Raw genomic sequence first — 9016 nt, 5'->3', positions numbered from 1 at the left:
GTTGGAAATTACTTCTTCCTTAAAAGCTTTCAATTCGGTTATGTCTTGACCCATGGTTGCAAGCATTCCTTCTATCCTGTTTAATTGATCTTGAAATTGTTGGTTCGGATTAGGTTGGGTAGGTCGATTATTTTGGCCTTGATATGATGGTTGGGAGTAAGTGTCTTGTGTGGCTTGGTATGCTCTTTGGTTGGGGTTTTGGTATGTGGACTTGTTATGTTGGTTTTGCTGGTTCCCCCACCCAAAGTTTGGGTGGTTTTTCCAGCCTGGGTTGTAAGTGTTGGAATTTGGATCATATGGTTGCCTTTGTTGATTTCCTACATAATTGGCCTCTTCCCAATCACCTCCTTCAGTGCTTTCTTCCTCTTGATCTTGTGTGTGTATCGCAGCCACTTGCTTTGTTTCTAATTTCCTGGTGAGCTCTGCTAGCTGCTTGGCAAACACCTTGTTTTGGGCTAGGATTGTATCAACATGGTTCAGCTCCATGACTCCCTTAGTGTTGTGTCTCTCTGATGCATAGTAGTACTCATTCTCAGCCACTGTCTCAATCACTTCAATGGCTTCTTCCACAGTCTTTTTCCTGTTCAATGAACCTCCTGATGAATGGTCTACAGCCTTCCTTGATTCATAAGAGAGTCCATCATAGAAAATATGCAATTGCACCCAGTCATGGAACATGTCTGGTGGGCATTTCCTTGTCAAATCCTTGAATCTCTCCCATGCCTCGTAGAGAGTTTCACCATCTTGTTGTCTAAAAGTCTGAACCTCAGATCGAAGCCTATTGACCTTTTGTGGGGGGTAGAAACGTGCCAGAAACTTGCTTTCCACCTCGTCCCATGTTGTTAGGCTCCCCCTTGGGAATGATTCCAGCCACTTAGCTGCCTTGTCCCTAAGTGAAAATGGGAACAAAAGCAGTTTATAGGCATCTTCCTGGACTCCATTGGACTTCACAGTGTCGCAAATTCTCAGGAATTTTGTGAGATGTTGGTTTGGGTCTTCATTAGCACTCCCACCAAATGAACAATGATTCTCCACAAGTGATATTAGCTGTGGTTTGAGCTCAAAATTGTTGGCCTGAATGGGTGGTTTCTGAATGCTGCTACCACAATTCCCAGAGGTTGGGTTTATGTATGAACTAAGAACCCTCCTCTCGGGAATGGCATTGTTTCCATCAGCTCTCCCATGGTTATGAACTTCTCTATCCATGTTGAGATCTAGAGCTTCCTCAAAATTGTCCTCAGATTCTCCTTCAGATTCTTCTTCTCCCAGTACTCTCTTCCCTCTTGCTTCCCTTCTAAGTCTATGAAGGGTCCTCTCTGGTTCGGTGTATGGAGGAGTTGATGTCTCTCCTCTCCTACCTGTCATACAAGACACAGCACAGGCACCAAACAAGTGAAATACTCTTGGTTAATGGAAGAGTATGGTTAGAGCAGTTGAGGAATTAATTCAAACAGTTAGTGAGTCAGTGAGTTAGCTGCTTGAATTTAAAGGCATAAAAAAAAGAAAGCATGTAACAGAGTGCAGAAATTAAAATTCAACAAGTAACTTGAACTGAATTAACAAAGCAAGAAAAATGCTCAATCTAGTTAACTTCCAATTGAAGAATTGTCAATCGAAAACCAATCCCCGGCAACGGCGCCATAAACTTGATGCGCATAAACTAGTTATGCCACGATTTAGGAAATTGCACGATCGGCAAAATTCCTTCCGGCAAGTGCACCGGTTATCGTCAAGTAAAAACTCACAATAGAGTGAGGTCGAATCCCACAAGGATTGGTTGAATGAGCAATTCGGATTAGAAGTGTGTCTAGTTGAGCGGAATCAAGACTTAGATGAGAATTGCGGAATGTAAAATTGGCGGGAAACGTAAATGACAAGAAATTGAAATGGCGGAATCTTAAATTGCATGAATTAAAGAGCAAAAGCTAAATTGCTGAAATTAAAAGGGAATGGGGGTGATTGCATGAATTGAGTTGCAGAATGTAAAGAGAAAGTGGAAATCAGAAATGGGGAATTCATTGGGTGTTAGGAGATATTGAGATCTCCGAATCAAAACATTTTTATTCCTTCCTCAACCAATGCATTCATTGAATTTTGCTTGGCAATCTTATATGATTGGATCCCAATCCCTTGGCTCACCAATTCTCTCTAAAAACGAACAAATTCCCAATCCCTTGGTTTAAATGTTCATAAGAAGAGATGATGCTCGATCACTGATTATACCACACAGTTTCATGAACCACAATTTGGTAGGATTACATGTCACAATATCCATCCAAACCCCAATCCAATTCACTGTGAGAAAGCTTCTCTAGCATGAATCCTCCATTCCTTTCCCAAGGTTCCGAAGGATTCCAATTATGGGTAGTTTCTTTCCCAAGACAACTACCCAATGGAATTAGATCGAGAAGCTTTCTAACAAAATTCAAGAGAAAAGATTGAAGAAGAAGATAAAACTATTATTGATTCATTGAATTACAATAGAGCTCCCTAACCCAATGAAAGGGGTTTAGTGAGTCATAGCTCTGAATTCAATTACAAAGGTATGAAAACTAGCAAAAAATGAAAAGGTCCCCCAAGTCCTTCCTAACTTAAATTCTATCCTATTTATACACTTTCTATATTGAGCTTCTGTTGTGTTTCTTGGGCTTTGAGGCCTCTCCCTGCTTTCCTTTTGCTTTGGGTTTATGATCCATAATCTTGATGAGGCTGCTGATCCACATTCTGTAACATTCATTGAGCCAACTTAGTGATAATCAAGTAATGACCCATGACTCAACAAATTGAAAATCCAGACTCATCAATCCTTCAGGCCCAATCCCATAAACCATGATATTCAATTGGGTTTCATACCAGAGTAAGTTTAAGTTAATGTTTGTGCTCAAAAGCTAACTTAAACTGCAATATTTTTGGCCCAGAAACCTTTTCCAATAGTGGCGTTTAAGTTGCAGTTTAAGCTTAAACTGTAGCTTAAACGCCAGACACTTCCAGTGATGCCTTTTGTGGAAGCACGTTTAAGCTTCAGTTTTAGGTTAAACTGAAGCTTAAACGTAGAAATGGAAGAAGGCAGCCCTGGAGGGTCACTTAGTCGAACACGTTTAAGTTTCAGTTTAAGGTTAAACTGAAGCTTAAACGTGGAGATAGGAAAGGCAGCCCTGGAGGTCGAACACGTTTAAGCTCCAGTTTAAGGTTAAACTGGAGCTTAAACGTGGAAGAGGAGAAAGGTAGCCCTGGAGGTGTCGAACACATTTAAGCTCCAGTTTAAGGTTAAACTGGAGCTTAAACGTGGAAATGGAGAGAGCAACCCTGGAGGAGAAAACTTGGTCGAACACGTTTAAGCTCCAGTTTAAGGTTAAACTGGAGCTTAAACGTGGAATGCTCCTGGTGCCTTTCTTCCTTCTGGCGTTTAACCTCCAGTTTAAGGTTAAACTGGAGGTTAAACGTGAAAATGCTTCTTTGGTGAGAGTTTGTGTCGAACACGTTTAAGCTCCAGTTTGAGGTTAAACTGGAGCTTAAACGTGGAATTGCTCCCATGGTGAATTTCCCACTTCTGGCGTTTAACCTCCAGTTTAAGGTTAAACTGGAGGTTAAACGTGGAAATGCTTCTTTGGTGAGACTTTCATTCTGGCGTTTAACCTCCAGTTTAAGGTTAAACTGGAGGTTAAACTTCAGTTCCAGCATTTCTTAGCCTTCAAGATTCTGGCGTTTAAGCTCCAGTTTAAGCTTAAACTGGAACTTAAACTCCACATGTGATATTCAAGCTTCCTTTATTGGTTTTGTTGCCTCCTTGCCTAGCCTCTTCTTCCCTGAAATCATCCAAACAATTGCATCAAAGTCTTGCAAAATTTCATGAGAGATCTTCCATTCATAGCATTCAAGTAATATAACTAAAAACTCATGGAATTTGCATCAAAATCATACTGTTTGGATGGTTCATTGCTTTGTTATTCATTTAACCATTCTTGGTTACTTTAAGCTCAAGAAAGTGCATAAAACAACTAAAACTAACAGAAAAATGCTAGTGAAACTAGCCTAAGATGCCTTGGCATCAGCCACTAAACTCCTCAACCTTGATCCCCGAGCTGCAGGAGAAAAAAGGTTGTTACAACTAAATGAGTTGGACGAATTTAGAATAGAAGCTTATGAAAATGCTAAGATATACAAGGAGAGAGCTAAGAAGTGGCATGACAAGAAGATCACAAAGAAGGAATTCAAGCCAGGACAGCAAGTGCTCCTGTATAATTCGAAGCTTAAAATTTTCCCTGGCAAACTGAAGTCTAAGTGGACTGGCCCATACTTGGTGACAAAGGTTTTTCCCTATGGGAATATTGAACTGCTAGATGAGGCAACAAAGAATCAATTCACAACAAATGGTCACAGAGCAAAGTTGTATTTGGGAGGACAATGGGATAAGGAAAAAGAGGTTCAACACCTACAGCCCTCTTAAAAAGAATTGAAAGATGTCAAGCTAGTGACAATAAAAGAGCGCTTGTTGGGAGGCAACCCAACCTGAGGTAGTTTTCTTTTCATAACTTTTTCAATAAAAGTGTTGGATAACTGCTATGTATTGCAAGAAGCTAAGTTTGGTGTTGCACACCAAAAACAATCGAAGGGAGAATGCAAGATGCTAAGTTTGGTGTTCCACCAAAACTTCATTCTAACTTCCTGCACATTGCTAGTTCCAAGCAATCAAACAGATTATTCAAACAACTTAACTGTTTTTGTTTAATCTCATGTTCATAAACTTTAGCAAGGACACAAAAGTTTGCCCAGAGTTAACCTGTTGAATCAGAAGAAGTAGCAGGAAATTAAGTCTGGGAGTTAACCACCAATTGAAGATACTATGCATCAAGACTCAAAAAATGAGCACAGCAGAAAGAAGAACAAAAGAAATGCAAACCAATAGGTTGTATCTATACTTAACCTTTGCTGTTGAGAAATACTTTTGATTGATGTCTTGTTAAAGTGTTCATTTAGCTTAAACAGATTCAAACTTCTTTTAAAATAAATAGGGTAGTTTATGTGTGTGCTTGTGTATTTACTTTCACTTGACAAGAAGCATGTGTTGTCCCCTGCATCTTTAAGTTCAATAAAAGAACAGTTTGAATGTGAAGCAAGATGATCTCTGTTAGATAGAAGTAGAATAAAAGTAAGTGGTGGTATGTGTGTGATTGTATAATAGCTCACTTTTAGTGAATAAAGAGCCAGGATATCTCCTCCTAAGTAGAGAGTAGCCTACTGCCTATGAATCCCAATTAAATTCCTTGGTTAGAAAGAAAAACAAAAAGGAGGAAAGAAAAGAGATCAGAAGAAAAGGAAACAAAAAGAAACAAAGCTGGACACCAATAGCTTGAACTTTAAAATATATGCCTGTGATGTCTTTGTGCTAGGATCTGCTTGGATTAGTAAGCTCTTAGGAGTGCATCAACACTCGGTGACTTGGGTTAACTAATCCGGGATCATCAGCTGAAAGTCCACTATCAAGAGCAACCTAACTACAAGGCATTTAGTAACCCAAAGAGGTGCTGGGCATCAATGTTTTAAGAAGGAATGTGAGCCAAGTGTCTATGGTGAATAATGTGTCAAGTATAAAGAAAAGAAAATGAACTTGCTACACATGACACTCAAATAAAGCTTATGAACAAAGTAATAGCCAAGGATAAAGGAATAATGAGAGGTCATAGCAGTATGTCACTTGAAGCTTGAAGGAGACTTTCTAGGCCTAGGAGTCAATAAGAAGTGAGTATTTGCATATCCACACAAAATCCCATGAACTATCAATAATACTTTGCTAGCATGAACATCCTCTTCCATTTCATTCTTTCTTCTCAATAAATCTTTTCTTGCTTGAGGACAAGCAAGCTTTAAGTTTGGTGTTGTGATGACAAGTCATCCTAGCCTATTTTAACTAGTCTTTTCCTTTTGTTTTCATTAGAATTATGCACTTTCTTGAACCATAAGCAAGCAAATTGAGTAGATTTTTATGTTTCCCTTGATTGAATCAACCATGTATGAATTCATGCCATTTCAAGAGGTTTTATGCTATAATTGTTGCATATTATGATAGAATGAGTATCTCATGATTATGAGCATAGCTTTGATGTGTTTGGATGATTAATTATAGGTGAAGAAAGCTTGGAGAAAGGTTGAAGCAAGAAGGAATAGCTAGGAGTAAAGAGAAGAAAATGGAATAAGTGAAATTGAACCAGGAAGCAAAAAGCTGGACCTAAAGTTAGCATCAAACTTTTGCACAAACTTTTGGTTGAAAAGTTAGCCCCAATGTTAGCCCCCTAACTTGGAGGCTAACGTTGGAACTTGAAAATCACTCCCTGGGTACCAAAAGTTTGCGCCAACGTTAGCCCCCTAACTTTGAGGCTAACGTTGGCACATGAGATTCACCCCTGGGTACCAAAAGTTTGCGCCAACGTTAGCCCCCTAACTTTGAGGCTAACGTTGGCATGAAGAAAACCTCCCTGGGCACCAAAAGTTTGCGCCAACGTTAGCCCCCTAACTTGGTGGCTAACGTTGGCACATGAAAATAACAAGGAGGAGCAAAAGTTTGCGCCAACGTTAGCCCCCTAACTTGGTGCCTAACGTTGGCGCCACAAGTACACAAAGTAAGGCCAACGTTAGGGCCAAAGTTAGACCCCTAACGTTGGCACCAACGTTCATATCAGCAAAGTGGTGTTAGCTGATATGAAAAGTTGGAGCAAAAGTTAGACCCCTAACTTTTGCTCCAACTTTTGGTCCAACTTTTGCAAAACTCAAACCCGGTTCACTTGGTTCACTTTGGTTCTTCTCCAAACTTCAAAAGCAATCAACCAAGGCTTCTTTCAACCCAATTCCACCAAGAGCAAAGGCCCAACTCAAGGCTTGAAGATCATTGGAAGAAAGTGCATAAATAGGATAGAATTCAAGTTCTTCGGGGAGCTTTTCTTTTGAATTTTCATAATAGTTTTCGGAGAGCTTTGGATATGGAGTGATCTTTAATTTCTTTGTCTTGGAGAAAGAGAATTCACTTCTCTTCCTCTTCATTTTATTGCTTTCTATTTCAATTGCAATTGTCTTGGATCTTGGGTTGGAGAATTGAAGGAATTCTGTTTCAATCTCATCCTTGGATCTCTCTGCTTTGTTTACTGCAATTTAATTTCCGTTTCTATTACTTGCTTCTCATCTACTTTCCTTACAATTTACAATTCCCTTGCAATTGTTCTTGCTGGATCTAGGAAGGCATTGAGATCTAGACTTGGCTTTCTAGTCTCTAGGTCCTGAGATCTGATTTCCCATTTCAATTCTCTGTTTACTGCTTTATATGTTCATTTACTTTTCTGTTTCGGATTCGATTCAATCCCAATCCCCTTCTACTTCTCTGCTTGATGCAATTTACTTTTCCTTGTTTAAATTCTGCAAATCCAATCCCCAATTCCCTTTACAATTCCAGCCGTTTACATTTCTTGCACTTTAAGATTCCGCAATTTACATTTCTTGCATTCTAAGTTTCTGCTATTTAATTTCTTGTTCTTTAAGATTCAGCACTTTAATTCCCTGTTCTCTTTACTTCCATGCAATTTAATTACTGCAAAGTACAAAACACTCAACCAAATCTTGATTCGCTTGACTAAATCAACCACTAAACTAAAATTGCTCAATCCTTCAATCCCTGTGGGATCGACCTCACTCCCGTGAGTTTTTATTACTTGATACGACCCGGTACACTTGCCGGTTAGAATTGTGTGTTTTGGGAGAAATTTATTTTTCACCAAAATACTCATCACTCTTCCTGTTCGAAAATTTCTGAAAGGTTTTCTCTGGATTGTTGTAATTTAGCTTCTCTTAATTTTCTCTTCAGAGTTCTTTCAGGTTCTGGATCTGCTTCAACAAGAATGTTCTTATCCTTGCTCCTGCTCATATGACAAAGAAGAAGGACACAGAATAATAATAATAATAATGGAGATCCTTTATACCACAGTATAGGGATCCCCGTGTGAGTAGAAGAAAAGAAGAAGAAATTCGAACACAGATAGAGGAGGGGGTTCGAATTTGGTGATGATGTGAGGAAGAGATGTTAGTAGATGAATAAATAAATAGAATAAGATGAGAGAGAAGGAGGGAATTTTCGAAAATTATTTTTGAAAAGGAGTTAGTGATTTTTGAAAATAGTTTTTGAAAAATGTTAGTGATTTTCGAAAATTTTTGAAATCAAAAATAAAAAATTAAAATTAATTAGTTAATTAAAAAGAAATTTTGAAAAAGAGGGAAGATATTTTCGAAAATTAGAGAGAGAGAGTCAGTTAGGTTGTTTTGAAATCAAATTTTTGAAAAAGATAAGATAAGAAGATATTTTGAAAAGATATGATTGAAATTAGTTTCGAAAAAGATTTGATTTTTTTTTAAAATCACAATTAATGACTTGATTCATAAGAAATCACAAGATATCATTCTAGAACTTAAAGTTTGAATCTTTTTTAACAAGCAAGTAACAAACTTCAAATTTTTGAATCAAAACATTAATTGATTATGTTATTTTCGAAAATTATGATATAAAAATAAGAAAAAGATTTTTGAAAAATATTTTTTGAATTTTCGAAAATAACTAAGAATTCTGAAAAAGATTTGATTTTTGAAAAAAGATTTTGAAAAAGATAAGATTTTCAAATTGAAAATTTGATTTGACTCATAAGAAACAACTTTGATTTTAAAAATTTTTGAAAAAGTCAATCCAAATTTTCGAATTTGATGAGAGAAAAAGGGAAAGATATTTTTTTTTGATTTTTGAATTTTTATGATGCAAGAGAAAAACAAGAAAAATGATGCAATGCATGAAATTTTTAGATCAAAACAATGAATGCGTGCAAGAATGCTATGAATGTCAAGATGAACACCAAGAACACTATGAATGTCAAGATGAACATCATAGACATAATTTTGAAAAATTTTTAATGCAAAGAAAACATGCAAGACACCAAACTTAGAATTCTTTAATGCTTACGCACGAAGAATTCAAGAATGCATATGA

At 37.5% G+C, this 9016-nt stretch overlaps 1 non-coding gene across 1 annotated transcript; it reads left to right on the top strand.

Moving 5' to 3' along the window:
- Nucleotides 1-676: 676 nt before the first annotated feature.
- Nucleotides 677-780, top strand: LOC112780703 (small nucleolar RNA R71). The gene has a single exon (XR_003191521.1). It is a non-coding gene; the product is annotated as a small nucleolar RNA R71 (small nucleolar RNA).
- The last annotated feature ends 8236 nt before the right edge of the window (nt 781-9016 follow it).

The sequence above is a fragment of the Arachis hypogaea genome, chromosome 19, assembly GCF_003086295.3.
Source record: "Arachis hypogaea cultivar Tifrunner chromosome 19, arahy.Tifrunner.gnm2.J5K5, whole genome shotgun sequence".
NCBI lineage: Eukaryota > Viridiplantae > Streptophyta > Magnoliopsida > Fabales > Fabaceae > Arachis > Arachis hypogaea.
This window is presented reverse-complemented; position numbering and strand designations above follow the sequence as displayed.